At 41.0% G+C, this 20,581-nt stretch overlaps 1 long non-coding RNA gene across 1 annotated transcript; it reads left to right on the forward strand.

Moving 5' to 3' along the window:
• Window positions 1-4,177: 4,177 nt before the first annotated feature.
• Window positions 4,178-19,493, forward strand: LOC106724833. Its single transcript, XR_001360663.1, has 3 exons — window positions 4,178-4,205; window positions 5,254-5,256; window positions 19,377-19,493. It is a non-coding gene; the product is annotated as an uncharacterized LOC106724833 (long non-coding RNA).
• Window positions 19,494-20,581: the final 1,088 nt, after the last annotated feature.

Consider the following 20,581-nt stretch of genomic DNA (forward strand, 5'->3'; position numbering starts at 1 on the left):
CCTCTCCTCCAGCTAATGGTAGCTCTGGGAGAGAAATTTAGACATCATAAAGCACCATCCTGATACTTCCATGGGGAGGGGTGAGGAGGCCAAGATGCTTTGGTAAAAGAAAGGGAGCATTTCTTTAGCACTCCTAAGCCTTCTCAAAATTATTGACCCCATATTCAATTCTGATGGGTCACATGGTAGGGAGATGATGCTTCCTCCAAACGTTTCCCTAGGCTACCCATTTCAGTGATTCATTGTTCTTTCTCATCCTTCACCATTAGTTTTCATAAGATTTACCTAAAATTTTTTCAAGGTAATGTGACTGTCTCTGTGGAGATGTGAATCATCCTGCTTCCCTAGTACAGGTTGCTCTTATGCACCTTGAAGACCATTCACTTCTTGGCTATTACCAGAGAAATTTTCCATCTCACCCCCCCTTTTTCTACGGTCCATGTGGCTCTCCCCAGGTTTCTTTTTTCAAGGTTGAAACCATTGCCTTTAGGCTGTCTTTAATGAATAGAGTTGCTCAACTGGTTATCTTAGCTTTGTTTAAAATCTTGGGGGTGATCATAGTAGGTATAGTATCTAGATTGGGGTTTAACAGTATAAGGTGAATGAGGCAGGAATTTAAATTCCCAAGTTGGGCTTCCTGTTTGTATGTTGAAAACTGTACCTCCCCCCCCCCCCCCGCCCCCGGGTAGTCAGACCCTTGGTCTGAGGATTGCAGACTCAGGTTCATAGAGGACAGGAGGCCCAGGCCCTGTCAAAGTATGGATCAGAGGCAGGGCTAGAGGACCCTACGGAATCCATATCAGGCCCTGCCATCAGGCTTTGGAATTGCTGGGCTTGGTACCGGATGTGACCTACACTGACTTCCTGCAGAGGACTCAGGGCAGTGAGGCCTTGATCTGAGGAGTCCCGCCTTGGGTCAACAGAGGGAGGATCCCAGGGCCTGCCAGGGCTCAAGGTGAGGAACATGAGGGAGGAGAGAGGGAGCCTGCACTCTAGAACAGAATCATCCCACCCAGGGCGGATGACAACAGGTGATTTCTGTATCCGGGTCTCAGAGACTTGGGGGCTTTGGTATAGGGAGCGGGACCTCAGAAACGCAGAGGACCGGACCAAGTTCTGCCAGAGTCAACATTAGGATGTTGCAACCCTGGATCACATAACAGAGGGGACCCCACAGAAGCCCACCCTTGCTGTCAGCCCTGAGAGTCCCCAGGGTGGGATGACCACACGCAGTGTTTCCTGACTTCCACAAACAGGTCTGAGAGATCCTGGAGACATGGTATCAGGAAAATGGCCTCTGGTCCACAGAGGGGAGGGCCCAGGTCCTGCTGGAGTCAACCATGGAGGCAGCAGCAAGGTCATTAGGCCTCCGCCAGGCCCCGGCTGGGGGCTAACGACATCACCATGCCCCCACCATCCCCCCTCCCCCCCTTGTCGTTTGTTGATTTGTTGATGATAGCCAGTCTGACAGGTGTGAGATGGTACATCATTGTTGTTTTGATTTGCATCTCTTGGATGATTAGTGACTTTGAGCATGTTTTCATGTGTCTCTTGGCTTTCTGAATGTCCTCTTTCAAAAAGTGTCTAATTAGGTCCTTTGCCCATTTCTTTCTTGGATTGTTTATCTTCCTTTTGTTCAGTTGTATGAGTTCCTTGTAAATGTTGGAGATTAATCCCTTATGGGAGATAACATTGGCAAATACGTTCTCCCATGCAGTGGGCTTTCTTGTTTTGTTGATGGTTTCTTTTGCTGTGCAGAAACTTTTTATTTTGATGCAGTCCCATTTGTTTATTTTCTCTTTAGTTTCCAATGCCCTAGAAGCTGTATCGGTAAATATATTGCTATGACAAATGTCTGCTATTTTTTTTTCCTATGGCTTCTTCTAAGATTTTATAGTTTCCCCTCTTACGTTTAAGTCCTGTATCCATTTTGAGTTTATTTTTGTGTATGGTGTAAGTTGGTGGTCTAGTTTTACTTTTTTACAAATATCTGTCCAGTTTTCCCAACACCATTTATTGAAGAGACTGTCTTGTCTCCATTGTATGCTCTTGCCTCCTTTGTCAAATATTCATTGAGTATACTGGCTTGTGTCAATCTCTGGGTTCTCTGTTCTGTTCCATTGGTCGGTATGTCTGTTCTTGTGCCAGTACCAGGCAGTTATCAGAACAGTGGCTTTGTAGTATAACTTGATATCTGGTATTGTGATCCCTCAAACATTGTTCTTCTTTCTCAAGATTGCTGCAGCTATTCGGGGTCTTTTTTATTCTAGATGAATTTTTTCTAGGTCTTTCAAGTATGCTGTTGGTATTTAATGGGGATTGCGTTGAACTTATAGATTGCTTTGGGTAGTATGGACATTTTAATGATGTTGATTCTACCAATCCATGAAGCTGGTGTATTCTTCCATTTGTTCATGTCTTCCTCTATCACTTTTTTTAGCATCCTGAAATTTTCTGAGTATAGTTCCTTTGTCTCCTTGGTTAAGTTTATTGCTAGGTATCTTAATTTTTTTGCTGCAATGGTAAATGGGATTGCTTTTTAAATTTCTCTTTCTGTGAGTTCATTATTGGTGTATAGAAAAGTCATAGATATCTGGGTGTTAATTTTGTATCCTGCTACTTTGCCAAATTCATTTATTAAGTCTAGTAGTTTTTTGATGGAGTCTTTGGGATTTTCTATGTACAATATCATGTCATCTGAAAATAAGGACAGTTTTACTTCTTCTTTTCCAATGTGGATGCCTTTTATTTCTTCTTCTTGTCTGATCGCAATGGCTAGTACTTCCAGTACTTGGTTGAACAGGAGTGGTGAGAGTGGGCATCCTTGTCTTGTTCCTGTTCTTAGGGGAAATGGTTTTAGTTTTTGCCCATTGAGTATGATGTTGGCTGTGGGTTTGTCATATATGGCTTTTATTATGTTGAGTTATGATCCTTCTATTCCCACCTTGCTGAGAGTTTTTATCAAGATAGGGTGTTGGATTTTTTCAAATGCCTTTTCTGCATCAATGGATATGACTATATGGTTTTTATCTCTCAGTTTGTTTATGTGGTGTATCACAATAATTGATTTGCAGATGTTGTACCATCCTTGCATCCCCAGGTTAAATCCCACTTGGTCATGGTGTATGATCTTTCTAATGTATTGCTGAATTCGATTTGCTAAAATTTTGTTGAGGATTTTGGTGTTTATGTTCATGAGAGATATTGACCTGTAATTCTCTTTCTTTGTATTGTCTTTATCTGGTTTTTGGATTGGGGTATTGCTGTCTTTGTAGAAAGAGGTTGGAAGTGCTCCTTCCTCTTGAATTTTTTTTTAATAGTCTGAGGAAGATAGGTTTTATTTCTTCTTTGAATGTTTGATTAAACTTCCCTGTGAAGCCGTCTGGTCCAGGGCTTTTGTCTGTTGGAAATTTTTTTATTACTGCTTCAATTTCTTCAATAGTTACCAGCCTATTCAGATTTTTTATTCCTCCTGGTTGAGTTTTGGAAGGTCATATTTTTTTAGGAATATGTCCATTTCTTCTAGGTTGACCAGTTTGTTGGAGTAGAGTTGCTCATAGTATTTTTTTTTTTTTTTACAATTCTTCATATTTCTGTGGGGCCTGTTGGCATTTCACCTCTTTTGTTTCTGATTTTGTTTATTTGGGTCCTCTTTCTTTGCTTTTTGGTGAGCCTGGCTAGAGGTTCATCAATCTTGTTTATCCTTTCAAAGAACCAGCTCTTGGTTTCATTAATCTTTTGTAATGGTTTTTTTTTTGTCTCTGTCATTTATTTCCGCTCTGATCTTTATTATTTCCTTCCTTCTGATCACACTGGGCTTTTCTTGTTACTCTCTTTCTAATTCTTCAAGTTGCAGAGTTAGATGGTTTATTACCAGTTTTTCTTGTTTTTTGAGGTAGGACTGTAATACTATGAACTTCCCTCTCAGGACTGCTTTCACTGTGTCCCAAAGATTTTGAAGTGTTGTGTTTTCATTGTTGTTTGTGTCCAGGATGTGTTTTCTTTCTTCTTTGATCTCTTTTGTAACCCACTCATGGTTTAATAGTGTGCTATTCAGCCTTCAAGTGTTTAAATTTTTGTGATTGTTTTTACTGTAGTTGATTTCTAATTTTATGCCATTGTGATCTGAGAAGATGCTTGATATGATTTCAATCCTCTTGAATTTGGAGAGACTTTGCCTGTGACCCAATATGTGGTCTATCTTTGTAAATATTTCATGTGTGCTTGAAAGAATGTATATTCTGTAGTTTTGGGGTGAAATGTTCTGAAGATGTCAAGTCCATCTGATCTAGTGAGTCATTTAAGATTCATGTTTCTTTGCTAATTTTTTTGTCTAGAGGCTTTACCCAGTGATTTTAATAGGGTATTAAAGTCTCCTACTATGATTGTATTGCTGTCAATCTCTCCCCTGATATCTTCCAGAAGTTTTTTTTATGTATTTGGGTTCTCCTGCATTGGGTGCATAAATGTTTACCAGAGTTATGTCCTCTAGTTGTATCAATCCCCTTAGAATTACAAAGTGGCCTTTATTTTCTCCTGTTATGGTCCTCACTTTGAGGTCTACTTTGTCAGATATAAGTATTGCTACCCCAGCTCTTTTTCATTTCCATTTGCCTGATAGATATTTTACATCCCTTTAATTTCAGTCTGTGTGAGTCCCTTGTTCTGAGCTGGGTCCCCTGTAGACAGTATATATATATATAATTTTTTTTATCCATTTATTCACTCAATATCTTTTGATCTTTTGATTGGAGCATTTAATCCATTTACATTTAATGTTATTATTTATAGGTACTTGTTTGTAGCCATTTCTGTACTTTATGTCTGTGTTCCTCCCTTTCTATTTCTTCTTTTTACAGCATTTCCTTTAGCATTTCTTGCATTGCTGGCTTGGTAGTGGTAAACTCCCTTAGCCTTTTTTTTGTCTGCAAAGCTCCTGATGTCCTCTTCAATTTTGATTGATAGTCTTGCTGGATAGAGTATTCTTGGATTCAATCCTTTGCTTTGCATCACTTTGTATACCTCCTTGCATTTCCTTCCAGCTTGATATGTTTCTGTTGAGAAATCATTTGATAATCTGATGGGGGATCCTTTGTAGGTAACTCTCTGTCTTTCTCTTGTAGCCTTTAAGATTCTCTCTTTGTCATTAACATTTGCCATTGTGATTATGACATGTCTTGGTGTGGGTCTTTTGGGATTCATCTTGCTTGGGACTTTCTGTACTTGTGTAACTTTTTTATTCCCCATATCCAGGAAGTTTTCTTTCATTATTTCTTCAAATAGATTTTCTAATCCTTGCTGCTCTTCTTGTCCTTCTGGCAGCCCTATTATACTTATGTTACTTCGTTTCGTGTTGTCCCAAAGCTTCCTTAGGTTCTCCTCCTGCTTTTTAATTTTTTTCTCCAATTGTTGTTCAGATTGAGCTTGTTTCTCTACCTCATCCATCCAGTGTATGAACTGTACGACCATTACTCTGAATTCTTTTCTGTCATGTTGCATGCTTCCATTTCACTTATTTTTTTTCTTGGCAACTCCTCATTTTCTTTCTTCTGGGGATTGTGTCATCTCCCCATTCTGACTATCACCAGAAGGTTCAAACGTCGAGTTGCATGGGCAGTGGGAGCTGCACACATCATGTGCAGTGGGAGCTTCACACCACCTGTCACTGAAGAGCTCCAACACCAAGATGTGTGGCTGCCGTGGGTTGGTGGGAGCCACACTTGCCCAGGATCAGAGTCACCAGCGCTCAGTGTGGCCTCGTGCATGCACCTAGATTCAGGGACCCCACCTGCGCTGCGCTGGAACAGAGACCCCGCTGGCGTGTGCCGAAAATCAGAGTTACCTAGCGTGTGCCAGGAGTCAGAGTTCCCCAGTGCCTGCACCAAGAATTGAGTATCAGAGTCTCTGTTGCTTGGTGTGGCCTCATGTCGAGAATCAGGGTCCCTGTGTGTGCATGCACCAAGAATTGGAGTCACTGGCTCTTAGTGTGAATGCACTGGGAATCCAGGATCCCAGGCGCATGCGATGAGAATCAGAGTCAAGTTACTGGTGCTCAGTGCTGCCTCTCACGTGGAGAATCAGGGTCCCTGGTCTGTTGGGGGACTGGGTTGCACAGTAGCCCTGTGTGGGCAGGAGGTCCACTCCTGCACTGCGGAAAACAGACTTCCATGTGCGCTTGCCCAGAATCGAAGTCAGGTGGCACTGCTGCCTTGCGCAGGCATGGGGTTTGGTCGCCCGATTGCATTGTGGGGAACGGATTCCCAGTGTCCATGAGTGCCCAGGCTCAAATTCCTTTAACGGCACTGCGGCCCTGTGTGAGGGGTAGGTCTAGCAGTTCCTAAGGTGCTGCCGCAAGCCTGCAGGGAGGGGGATGGGCTCTGTGACTCACAGAAATCTGTGGCTGGGATGTCTGGATTCTTGGTGTCTGTGGATCTGCAGCTGTGGTCACAGGTCTCTGTCCCCAGTGGCTTCAGGGTCCTGGTTTGCATCTGAGACCAGACTGGGTGGTGCTGAGGCCAGGATCCTAGTCTCAAGCAGCTCTGTTTTTCAAGATGGCTTGGTCTCTGTGCACATGCTGGCTGCCCTTGGAGTGTCTAGAGTGGCAGCGGGGCTCTGCCATCTAAGACTGCCCGGTTTGGCTGCCCCTTAGAAGACCTGCAGAATCTAACTGTCCCTAGCTCATACACACACACACACACACACACACACACACCACAGATGTCCCCACAGTCCTCTATCACTCCCTCACTCTTTCACACTCTCTCCCTCCCTACCTTTCTGCCAGTCACCATCTTCAGTGTCCCTCCAGTCATTTTGGACATGACAGACCCTGGCTCTTTATATATATCCTCCTTTGTTTCTTGCTGTAACTTCTATTTTAAAGTCAATTTTGTCTGATATATGTATTGCTACCACAACTTTTTTTGTTTCCATTTGCACAAAATATCTTTGACCTGAAGTGGGTCTCTATATGCAGTATATGTATGGCTCTTGTGTTTTCTTATCCATTCAGCTACTCTATGTCTTTTTATTTTATAATTTAATACATTTATATTTTATAGAAGTTTTTTCTCCCACTCCTTGTTTTTTTTTAATAGAATATAGGGAATTCAAAAGTAGGTTTACAGTTGTGAGTACACAGATCAGAATTTATATATATATATATTTAAATTTTTTATTACACAGCCACAGATGATCAACTCTGAAAAGACAAGCCAGGGAGAGAGAAGTAACAGCTGGTCACTTCTGGGGTGGCTCTGGGATACCTTCTTCCCCAAATATATGGTATGTTAAGGTGTGTCAGAAGTTACCATAGTAGAGTTCAACTTTGTTTCTTTCTTGGTAGGCTTTGTTTTTACTTATTTCTTTTTTAAATTTACCTTTATTGTTGAAAGTATTAGAGATGTCCCCTTCGGGTTTTTTATTGTATTTTTCCCATTGACTCCCACCACCCCCTACCTGCCCCTCCGAAATCTACACCACACTATTGTCTGGGTCCATGGGCTATGCCTATATGCATATAAATTCCCCTGTTAATCTCTCCCCTCGCAATCCCCCAAACCCCTCTTTCCCTCTGAAATTCATCAGTCTGTTCCATGGTTCTATGTTTCTGGATCTATCAGTTTATTTGTTTTTTAGATTCCACATATAAGTGTGATCATATGATACCTATTTTTCTCTGACTGTCTTATTTTGTTTAGCATAATACTCTCCAGGTCCATCTATTCTGTTGCAAATGGTAAGAGTTCCTTCTTTTTTACTGCCGCACATTATTTCATTGTATAAATGTACAGCATCGTTTTTGTCCACTCATCTGCTGATGGGCACTGGGGTTGTTTCCAAATCTTATAAATTGCATTGCTACAAACATAGGGGTGCACACAGTCTTTCTGATTGGTGTTTTGACTTTCTTAGGATGTATTCCTAGAAGTGGGATCACTGGGTCAAATAGCAGTTCCATTTTTAATTTTTTGAGGAAACTCCATACTGTTTTCCACAGTGGCTGTGCCAGTCTACATTCCCACTAGCAGTGTACTAGGGTTCCCTTTTCTTCACATCCTCGTCATCACTTTTTCTTTGTTGATTTATTGATGATAGCCATTCTGACAGATGTGAGGTGAACCTCACTGTCGTTTTAATTTGCATCTCTTGGATGATTAGAGATTTTGAGCATTTTTTCATCTGTCTCTTAGCCTTCATATGTCCACTTTGGAAAAGTATCTATTTAGCCCTGACCAGTTTGTCTCAGTGGATAGAGACGCTCTATGGACTGAAGGGTCCCAGGTTCAATTCCGGTCAAGGGCATGTACCTTGATTGCGGGCACATCCCCAGTGGGGAGTGTGCAGGAGGCAGTCAATCGATGTTTCTCTCTCATCGATGTTTCTAACTCTCTATCCCTCCCCCTCTTCTCTTTGTAAAAAATCAATAAAATATATTTAAAAAAAGAAAAGAGAAGAGAAGTATCTATTTAGGTCCTTTGCCCACCATTTTTTAGTTTGTATTCCTTTTGTTAAGTTGTATAAGTCCCTTATATATTTTGGATATTAACCCTTTATCAGATGTATCATTGCCAAATATGCTCTCTCATACAGTGGGTTCTTTTCATTTTGTTGATGGTTTCTTTTTTCTGTGCAGAAGGTTTTTATTTTGATATAGTCCCATTTGTTTATTTTCTTCTTAGTTTCCTTTGCCCTAGGAGATGTATCCATAAACATATTGCTACAAGAGATGTCTGAGATTGGGCTGCCTATGGTTTCTTCTAGGATTTTAATGGTTTCACAACTTAAATTTATTCATTTTGAGTTTATTCTTGTGTATGGTGTAAGTTTGTAGTCTAGTTTCATTTTTTTTTTCATGTAGTTGTCCAATCTTCCCAATGCTATTTAATTGAAGAGACTGTGTTGACTCCATTGTATGTTCTTGCCTCCTTTGTCAAATATTGATCACAATGGCTTGGGTCTATTTCTGGGTTCTTTATTCTCTTCCATTAATCTAAATGTCTGTTCTTGTGCCAGTACCAGGCTGTTTTGAGTAGAGTGGCTTTGTAGTATAGTATAGCTTGATATCTGGTTTTGTGATCCTCCAACTTTGTTCTTCTGTCTCAGGATTGCTGTGGCTACTTGGGGTCTTTTATGGTTTCATATAAATTTTTGGAGTGTTTGTTTTAGGTCTGTGAAGTATGTATTTTGTATTTTAATAGGGATTGCTTTGAATCTATATATTGCTTTGGGTAGCATGGATTTTTTAATGATGTTGATTCCACCAATCCATGAACTCGGTATATTCTTCCGCTTATTTATATTCCCTTCTATCTCTTTTTTTAATGTTCTATAATTTTCTGAGTACAGGTCTTTTACCTCCTTGGTTAAGTTTATTCCTAAGTATCTTAATTGCTTTGTTGCAATGGTAAATGGGTTTACTTTTTTTCCCTGTTTCTCCGAGTTCATTATTGGTGTATAGAAAATTCCAATAATTCTTGGGTGTTGTTTTGTTTCCTGCTACAATGCCTAATTTATTTATTAAATCTAGTAGTTTTTTAATGGAGTCTTTAGGGTTTTCTTTATGCAATATTATGACATCTGTGAATAATGACTGACAGCTTTACTTCCTCCTTTCCAATTTGGTTGCCTTTTATGTTTTCTTCCTGTCTAATTGCTGTGGATAGGACTTCCAGTACTATGATGAATATGAGTGATGAAAATGGACAACCCTGTCTTCCAGTTTTTAGGGGAAATGGTTTTAGTTATTTCCCATTGAGTATGATGTTGGCTGTAGGTTTGTCATATATGGCCTTTATTATGTTGAGATATGATCCCTCTATTCTGATTTTTTTGAGAGTCTTTTTCAGAAAAGGATGTTGGATTTTGTTGAATGCTTTTTCTGTATCTATTGATATGATCATGTTATTTTTTCTCTTTCAGCTTGTTTATGTGGTGTATCACATTCATTGATTTGTGAATATTATACTAGCCTTGCATCCTTGGAATAAATCTCACTTGGTCGTGCAGTATGATCTTTTTACTATATTACTGGATTCGATTTGCTAATATTATGTTGAGGATTTGAGCATCTATGTTCATCAGAGATATTTGCCTGTAGTTCTTTTTCTTTGTAGTGTCTTTATCTGGTTTTGGAATTAGGATAATGCTGCTTTCATAAACAGAGCTTTGAAGTGTTCCTTCTTCTTGGATTTTTTGGAATAGTTTGAGGAAGATAGGTTTTAGTTCTTTGAATATTTTGTTATTCACAGGAGAACATTCTCCTGTGAAGCCATCTGGGCCAGGGCTTTTGTTTGCTGGCAGGTTTTTTTTTTATTATTATTACTGCTTCTATTTCATCAGTTGTTATTTGCCTATTCAGGTTTTATGCTTCTTCCTGATTCAATTGCGTAAGGTTGTAATTTTCTAGGAATTTGTCCATTTCATCCAGGTTGTCTAGCTTGTTGGCATATAGTTGTTCATAGTATTTGCTTACAATCCTTTTATTTCTATGGTGTCAGTTTTAATTTCACCTCTTTCATTTCTGATTTTATTTATTTGTATTCTCTCTCTTTGTTTCTTGATGCATCAACTTTGTTTATCTTTTCAAAGATCTAGCTCTTGAGAGAGGAAAAGATAGTGGTGGAGTAAGTGGAAGCTCACCAACATGCTCCCAGGACCAAACTGGAGTTATAACTAAAATACAAAAAAAAAAAATACCTTGAATAATCAACTGAAGATTAGCTAGAGAAAACCCTGATAACTAAGGACAGAAAGTGCAGATCGCATAGAGACTCATAGGAAAGATGGACGGGTGAAAGGCCTGGCTGGGCTCCCACAGACAGCAACTGAAGTTCCGGAGAGTGAAGATGTTGCCACTGAGAAGGCTAGGGTCTAATCCCCAATCTGGGTCCCCCAGCAAAGAGCCCCAGAATTGAGAAAGGTGCTCACATAACATCTATCTGTGAAAAACAGCAGGGTTGCTGTCTGCCAGGGAGAGAGGCTGGAAATGCAGGTACCCTCTTAAAGGGCCAACACACATTTTGAATGCAACTACTCATATTGGGTTCTGGCAGAGGGAGGCAGAGTGCACTGGAGCTGTATAAACATAAGTCAGGATCAGGGGCTCTGGGGTTAGAGCTCAGAAGGCAGACACCTTGGTTTTCTTTGCTGAGTCATTCCCTCACACTGCAGAGGTCATCTTTCTCAGGTAAACCTTTGTTATCCTGCCATTTCTGCCTGGAGGGAAGAGAGTTGACCCATCCTATTGTAAAGTCCCTTGCCTAACCCTGTGGATTTTCTGAGGCCCATTAAGGGACTGAGAATAACAATTAGCCTCCAGGCATAAGCAGTTGTTCCACCCTGTTGGAAAACCTCTCACCCTACCTATGGATGATTGCTTGAGGCTACTCCAGACTGAATCCAATCAGTCTGCAGGCAAAGGCAGTTCTATGGAGGCTTTGAGTCTTTGACTATTCTAATTAGTCAGAAACAGCATTTAGGATCCCTGCCCCAGATACCATCCCAGACTGCTCAGTGAGGCAAAAGCCAGTGGGACCCCAAGCACCTGCAGCTGACACCTTCAGGACAAGCTCCATGGTTGGAGAAAGTACAGCTGAGAACAGGGTCAATAAAGGTGTGAGATTCAAGGCATACCCAGCCTCTGGGGTAAGGAATCCCTGACCACTGGACAGCTGGCATGACAAAATTGGGGTTAAAATTCACTGGCAACAAGTCAGAGAAGAGATCCCTCCCACACATGGGACATCAGCAATCAAGTTCCAATTACAACAGGAGGGCCCAAACAATGCACACAAAGGCATTCCTTGAGCATCCAGCTCAGGTGAATAACCTACACCACTGGATCCCTCAAGACACTTTCTAAATTAGGCCAGCCCACAAAGACTGTTAGGCATGGCAGTTCTATCTAATTATATAGAAGCGAATACAAAAAGACAGCTAAAATAGGGAGACAAAGAAACAACCCCAAATGAGAGAACAGAAGGAATCTTCAGAAAAAGAACTAAATGAAATGGAGGCAAGCAACCTATCAGATATAGAGTTCAAGGCAATGGTTATGATAACCAGAACAGTGTGCCAAGGTTTTTTTCCCCTGGGTTCTGTCTCACAATGCCAAAGAATGAGCTCCAAGGACCAGAAGATTTAAGCAAAAGTGTGGAAAATTTATTACAAGCAGACTCAGACTCCCCACACAGGGAAGGGGGCCCAATAATGGACTGCCTGTAAAGCCTGTAGTCCAGGGGCATATATTTGCTACAAGTCTGCTCTATATCTATCTGTGGCATCACCTGATTGATTCCCTCAATTGTTCTTGCCCAGCAATGGACCTAAACTTTCCCCATTTCTATGTGTTCTTTTTCTGTTCCTATGCTAAACTTTCTCTGTTTCTCTGTGTCAGTACACCTTATTGTTGCAGGCCCTCCTTTGGTTTTCCATGCCTCCCATCTGTGTCCAAAAACATTTTATTATTTCTGCTTTGTTGATTAGGTTTGCTCAAACTGCCATGTCTACCCCTGTCTATGTTCCACCTGCCTTTGTTTTCCACTTAACCCCTGCCCTATCTGTCTGCATTTCAAGTTAATCTTCTCAGTTATAAAGATACTTAAGTAACTCAGTACAAATTACAACAGCAAGAAAAGGGAAACAGAGGCCATTAACAAGAACAATGCAGGAATGAAAATGATATATAAAAAACTGGCAGAAATGAAAATTATGTTCTGAAATGAAGAAGACACTGGAAGTGATTAAAAGTAGACTTGAATGAAGCAGAGGACCAAATCAGTCATTTGGGAGACAAGGTAGAAATAAATCATCCAATTATCCAATTAGAGCAACAAATAGAAAAAAAAATTAAAAAGCAGGAAGATAGCTTAAGGGAGCTCTGAGATAAGGTGAAACGTAACAACATCTGCATTACAGGATTTCAAGAAGGGGAAGAGTGTGAGCATGGAACGGAGAACCTGTTTAAAGAAAAAATGACAGAAACTTACCCAAACTTGATGAAGGAAAATGTCACACAAGTTAAGGAGTCACAGGGAGTCCCAATCAAGATGAACCCAAAGAGACCCACACCTAAACACATCATACTTAAAATGGCAAATATTAAAGACAAAGAAAGAGTCTTAAAGGCAGCAAGAGAGAGATAGAAAATTACCTACAAAGGAGTTTCCATTAGAATGTCAATTGACTTTGCCTGGCCACTGTGGTTCAGTGGTTGAGTGTCGACCTTTGAACCAGGAGGTAACAGTTTAATTTCAGGTCAGGGCAAATGCCCGGGTTGTGGACTTGATCCCCAGTAGGGAGCATGCAGGAGACAGCTGATCAATGATACTCTCTCATTATTGATGTCTCTATCTCTCCCTCTACCTTCCTTTCTGAAATCAATAAAAATATTTTTTTAAAGAAAAATAATGTCAACTGATCTCTCAAGAGAAACACTTCAGGCCAGAAGAGAGTGGCATGAAGTATTCAAAGTAATGAAAAGCAAGGGTCTAAATCCAAGACTACTGTATTCGGTGAGCCTATAATTTAAAAATGAAGGTGAAATAAAAAGCTTTCCAGACAAAAAAAAAAAGTTAAAGAAGTACATTACCACCAAATCAGCAAAGCAAGAAATGTTAATGGGACTGATTTAAGAAGAAGAAAAGGAGAGAGAGAGGATCATAGGCATAAAGAAAAATAATGGCAATAAATAAATACTTATCAATAATAACCTTAAATGTAAATGTCTTAAATGTTCTAGTCAAAAGACATAGGCTGACTGAATGGATAAGAAAATATGACCCATATATATGTTGTCTACAAGAGACTCACCTCAGAACAAAAGATACACTCAGACTGAGAGTGAAGGGATGAAAAAATATATTCCATGCAAATGGGAAGGGAAAAAAAAAGTTGGAGTAGCAATACTCATGTCAGACAAAATAGACTTCAAAACAAAATCCATAACAAGAGACAAAGAAGGCCACCTCATAATACTAAAGGGAATGATTCAACAAGAAAAGATAACCCTTGTAAACATATATGCACCCAATATAGGAGCACCCAAGTACATTAAAAAACACTTGATGGACTTTAAGGGAGAGATTGACAGCAATACAGTCATAGGAGGGGACTTTAACACTCCAGTGACATCACTGGATAGATTTTACAGACAAAAATATTAATAAGGAAACAGAAGCCTTAAATGACACACTAGATCAGATGGACCTAACAGATATTTACAGAACATTTCACCCAAAGCAACAAAACATACATTCTTCTCAAGCACATATGGAAAATTCTCAAAGATAGACCAAATTGGAAAGGAGGAAGTAAAACTCTCATTATTCACAAATGCCATGATATTGTACATAGAAAACCCTAAAAACTCCATCAGGAAACTACTAGATTTAGTAAATGAATTCAACATAGTAGCAGGATACAAAATCAAATCCAGAAATTGATAGCATTTTTATACACCAATAATGAGCTCTTAGAAAGACAAACTAAAAAAGCAACCCATTTAGCATTGCAACAACAAAGATAAGATACCTAAGAATAAATTTAACAATTATAAGAAATAAGGTGAGCTCCCAAATTCATGGGTCCCGGTAGAACACAAAGCATACTCAGGAGCCAGGCAGCAAGGCAAATATCTTTACTCCTGCACAGAAGGGTGTGCATGCACATGGTCTGGGAGCACATGCACACCGAACAGGTTTCCGCTCGGCTTTACAATCCCTGATGCACGTGACCTGTCCCTCACTCTTGATTGGAGCTCAGGCTCACAGTCTTTCGTGATTGGCTAATTCAAAGGGAGGGGTTGACCTTTGCTGTTTCAAGATGGAGGCCCCCCAGGGGAGCTCCAAGTCATGTGGCCAACATGGTGGCTGCCAAATTACTCAGTCCAAAATGGCGGCTATCTAAACTGTTCTTTGACAAAAAAAGATTACTTGTTTATTCTCACACCAAGAAGGTAAAAGACCTGTACTTGGAAAGTTTTGGAAATTAAAAAAAAGAAATAGAGAAAGATACAAACAAATGGAAGCATGTACTATGGTCCTGGATGGAGAATTAACATAATTAAAATGTCTATACTATCCAAAGCAATCTATAGAATCAACACAATCCCTATTCAAAACCAATGGCACACTTCACAGAACTGGAAAAGAAATCCAAAAATTTATATGGAATCATAAAAGTTTCTGAAAACTGCAGCAATCTTGAGAGAGAAGAACAAAGTCAGAAGATATCAAACTATACTACAAAGCCATTATAACCTAAACAGCCTGGCACTGGCACAAGAACAGGCTTGTAGACCAATAGATCAGAACAGAGACCCCAGAAATTGACCTACACCATTATGGTCAATTAATATTTGACAAAGGAGGCAAGAACATACAATGGAGTCAAGATAGTCTCTACAACAAATGGTGTTAGGAAAACTGGACAAATGCATGCAAAAGACCACCAAGTTATACCATAGACAAGAATAAACTCAAGGTGGATAAAAGACTTAAATGTAAGGCATGAAACCATAAAAATCCTAGAATAAAACATAGGCAGTAAAATCTCAGACATCTTATATAGCAACTAGTGGCCCAGTGGATGAAATTCATGCACATTAAAAGGGATTAATTAGAGGAAATATTTTAATATTGCTATTTGCCCTTTCTCTATAATAGAAGTGTCAGAGATGAAAGAACATTAGTAAAATGTATATGAAAATCTTCCTCCTGTCAGAGTCTGGGGTGCACCATGGGACCCAGAGTCAAGACCCCACCCACCCACATGAACCTCAAACTCAAACAAGACCCAGACCTGGCTGGTCCTCCCCACATTGGGCTAGATCCAGACCTGGCCAGTCCCACCCTTGTCAAGCCCCGCCAGGCAGGGGGAGCAGCCTCAGGTCCCCTGGCCTGGTGCCAGGGCAGGGGGCACAGCCTGAGGTCCCCCAGCCCAGGCCGGGGTGAGGGGTGCACCTTGAGGTCCCCCATAAAGCCCCACTGGGTGAGGGATGTGTCCTGAGATCCCCTGTCAAGCCCCGCTGGGCAGGGGGCATGGTCTGAGGTCCACCAGCCTGGCGCCAAGGCGGAGGGTGCAGCCTGAGGTCCCCCAGCCTGGCGCCAGGGTGGGGGGCATGGCCTGAGGTCCCCCTGCCTGGTGCCAGGGTGGGGGGCATGGCCTAGGGTCCCTTGTCAAGCCCCACGGGGGTGGTTGGGGGTGCAGCCTCAGGTCCCTGCTGATTGCTTGTTAAGGCTCGTTATGGAAACTCACTCTCTGCTGTGGGCGCTGCCATCTTTGTGTCAGAGTGATGGTCAATTTGCATATTCCCTCTTTATTATATAGGATATGTTTACAGATGCATCTTCTAGGGCAAAGGAAACTATGGAGAAAATAAACAAATGGGACTACATCAAGATAAAAAGCTTCTGCACAGCAAAAAAAAAAAAACACCCCAAAAAACAACAAAAAAACCCCCACCATCATCAAATTGAAAAGGGAGCCCACTACATGGGAGAACATATTTGCCAATGATATATCTGATAAGGGGTTAATACCCAAATTACCAAGGAGCACATACAACTTAACAAAAGGAAGACAGACAATCCAGTTTAAAAATGGGCAGAAGACCTGAATAGACATTTCTCCAAAGAGAACATAGAAATGGCCAAGAGACACATGAAAAAATGCTCAAAGTCACTAATCATCAGAGAAATGCAAATTAAAACCACAATGAGATATCACTTCACACCTGTTAGAATGACTATCATAAAAAATCAACTAACAAGTGCTGGTGAGGATGCAGAGAAGAGGGGAACCCTAATTCACTGCTAGTGGGAACACAGATTAGTGCAGCCACTATGGAAAACAGTATGGCATTTCCTCAAAAAATTAAAAATGGAACTGCCTTTTGATCCAGTGATCCCACTTCTGGGAATATATTCTAAACTCTCCCCCCACCCCCACCCCCCAAAAAAAGATAATCAGAAAGGATATATGCACCTGTATGTTAATAGCAGCATTATTTACAATAGATACGATTTGAAAACAGCCCCAGTGCCCATCAGTAGATGACTGGATAAAAAAGCTGCAGGACATTTATACTACAGAATACTATGCAACTGTAGAGAGAGAGAGAGAGAGAGAGAGAGAGAGAGAGAGAGAGATCTCTTACCCTTTGGGACAGCATAGATGGACCTGTAAATATTATGCTAAGTAAAATAAGCCAAACTGAGAAAGACAAATATCCATGATCTCACTTATTTGTGAAATCTAATGAACAAAATGAATTGACCAACAAAATAAGACCTAAATCATGGAGGAATGGAACAGCCTGACATACCTCAATGTGGGACTGGGGAGATAAGAAGAGATAAAACAAAGAACTTAAATACTTACTAGGGGCCCAGTGCACAAATTCATGCACCTTGAAAGGAACTGTGGGCCACAAGGCTGCAGTGGGCACAGGGACGAGTCTTGGCCCATCCTCCACACCCCCACCAGGCCCCTCCCACTGAAGCCTCCAGTCCCCTGTCTGCCGGCAGCCCCACTCCCGCCACTGCTGCTCTCGCGCACTGACAGTACTGGCCCTGCTCGCACCCACTGATGGCACTGAGGGATCGGGACTGGTGCCAGGTACCCACAGCGGGTACAAGCAGTGGCTCTGGTGCCCGCAGCGGGTATGAGTGGGACCGTTGCTGGCAGTGGATGTGAGAGGCAGATGCCGGCCCCAATCGCCCCTCAGCAGCAGGGGGAGGTGGAGATGCCCTGTGGGGTGATTGGGGCTGGCAGCCACTGCTCGCACCTGATCAGGGCTGGCGCCAGAGCCAGCTGGGTGCGAGCAGCAGCTCTGGTGCTGGCTGTGGGTGCGAGTGGGGCCAACTCTGGCAGCAGGTGCAAGCGCCTGGTGGGACTGCAGTGCACAGGAGAAAAGAATTTTTAGTAACCACCAGAGGCTCGCCCCAATGACAGTGACCAGCACCCCACTTTGGTCTGGTGACCCTGTTCACCTGCTCCACTATCCCACCATGGCTGATGCCCACCATGTTCCGCACTCTGCCGCCTGCTGCCAATGCCCACCATGTTCCACGCGTGCCCCCTGGTGGTCAGTGCACATCATAGTGACCAGTTGTTCAGTTGTTCAGTTGTTGTTGTTCCACTGTTTGGTCTATTTGCATATTAGGGTTTGATAGATAGATAGATAGATAGATAGATAGGCATAGCCCATGGACATGGGCAATAGGGTAGCGAAGACCTGAAGGAGGGTAAGGGCTGGGAGGGGGGGAATGGGAGATATCTGTAATCCTATCAAAAATAAAATATATTTTTTAAATGAAAAAAATTAAATAAAAAAAACAACAAAGAATCAGTTTTGGTTTCATTGATCTTTTGTATTGATTTTTTAGTCTATGTCATTTACCATATTTTTCCATGTATAAGACACTATTTTTTTTTTCTAAAATCGTTAGACTGAAAGTTGAGGGGCTTCTTATACACGGAAGTCAGCCGAGGAGGGAGCCATGGGTGCATAGCTGCCCATACCTTGTTAAACAGGCTCCCTCCAATCACGAGCCTTATTGTTACTTATTGTTTCTTATTGTTACGTCAGCTGATGCCATAATTGGAGGTGGAGGTGGAGAGTGCACAGATGCAACAGGGACCGGAGCGTTCTGAGCCCATAAAGATGTCAATACCGGTAAGCGATTGTCTTACTCTGAAAAATTCCAACTGAATGTAATCAGCTATGCAAAAGAGCATGGAAAATGAGCTGCAGAGAGACCATTTGGACCTCCTCCCACTGAGGGTATGATCAGACAGTGGAGAAAACAGGAAGAACCACTCCTTAAGATGCCAAAAAGAAGGCCTTAAGAGGAAAACCAGCAAAATGTTTAAAATATTGATTTCTTAATTTTGGGTTGGAAAAGTTGGAGGTGTCTTATACATGGGAGCACCTTATACACAGAAAAATACGGTATTTGTGCTCTGATCTTTATTATTTCCTTTCATCTACTTACTCTGGGCTTTTCTTGTTGTTTTCTTTCTATATCTTTAAATTGTAGTATTGGATTTTTTGAATAAATTTTTCTTATTTCTAGAGATATGCCATAGTGCTATGAACTTTCCTCTCAGGAATGTCCCATAAGTTTTGGGTTGTTGTGTGTTCATTTTCATTTGTTTCCAGGAAATGTTTATTTCTTCCTTTATTTTATTCATTACCCATTAATTGTTGAATAACATGCTATTTAACCTCTCTGTGTTTGATTGTTTTGGGGTGTTTTTATTGTAATTGATCTCTAGTTTCATGCCATTGTGATCTGAGAAGATGCTTGATTTAAATCCTCTTGAATTTGTAAAGATTTGTTTTGTGCCCTGGCATGTGGTCTGTCTTTGAGAATGTCCCATATGAACTTGAGAAGAATGTACATTCTGTATCTTTGGGGTGAAGTGTCTATTAAATCCATTTGATGTAGTGAGTAATTTAGAGTTGCTGTTTCCTCGTTGATTTTTTTTTTTTTGCCTAGAAGATCTATCTAGTGATGTCAGTGGGATGTTAAAGTCCCCTACTATTATTGATTGCTGTCCATCTCTCTCTTTAAGTCCTCCAGAAGTTTTATAATGTATTTAGGTGCTCCTAAATTGGGTGCATATATGTTTAACAGGGTTATATCCTAAGGTTGTATCTATCCCTTTAGGATTACGTAGTAACTTTCTTTGTCTCTTGTTATAACCTTCATTTTGAAGTCTATTTTGTCAGATATGAATATTGCTACTCCACCTTTATTTTTTTGTTTCCATTTGCATGGAAAATTTTTTTCACCCCTTCACTTTCATTCTGTGTCTTTGGTTCTGAGGTGGATCTCTTGGACAGTGCATGTATATGGGTCATGTTTCCTTTTGATTGGAACATTTAATCCATTTACAATTAAGGTTATTATTGATAAGTATTTCTTTATTGCCATTTTTATTCTTTATGCCCATATTCCTCCCTCTCTTTCTATTTCTTCTTACAACAGTGCCATTAGCATTTCTTATATGCTGGCTTGGTGGTAATAATGTCATTAATCTCTTTTTTTCTGTAAAGCTCCTAATTTCACCTTCAATTTTGAATGATAGCCTTTCTGGATAGAGTAGTCTTGGATTCAGTCCCTTGCTTTTCATTACTTTGTATACCTCATGCTACTCCCTTCTGTCCTGAAGTGTTTCTATTGAGAAATCAGCTGGTAGTCTAATGGGAGTTCCCTTGTAGGTAACTGTTGTGGTCCAACTCCAGCAGGTCCAGGGGTTCCCAAAGGTGTGGACAGAGTCGGCGAAGAAGGAATGACACAGAGACAGCGTTCAGTTGATCACCAGCCTAGCCAGGTTCTCCAGCCAGGTTCAGTCATTATTGTCCTGTTACATCTGTATTTATACCAGTTGATTTTAATCCTACCCATTCTATTCCAAAGGTTAGGGCGTTTGTTAATCTAGTTCTGTTGAGTTTAATCCTGTCTAGGTTAATCTCTGTGTTCCATTATAAGGGCTATTCCAAGGTCACTGCTCTACTGATAAGCTACAAGGAAGTGACTGAAGGAGATTATCCTACCCAGTAAAGGTTATG

The sequence above is a fragment of the Myotis brandtii genome, unplaced genomic scaffold (genome assembly GCF_000412655.1).
Source record: "Myotis brandtii unplaced genomic scaffold, ASM41265v1 scaffold995, whole genome shotgun sequence".
NCBI lineage: Eukaryota > Metazoa > Chordata > Mammalia > Chiroptera > Vespertilionidae > Myotis > Myotis brandtii.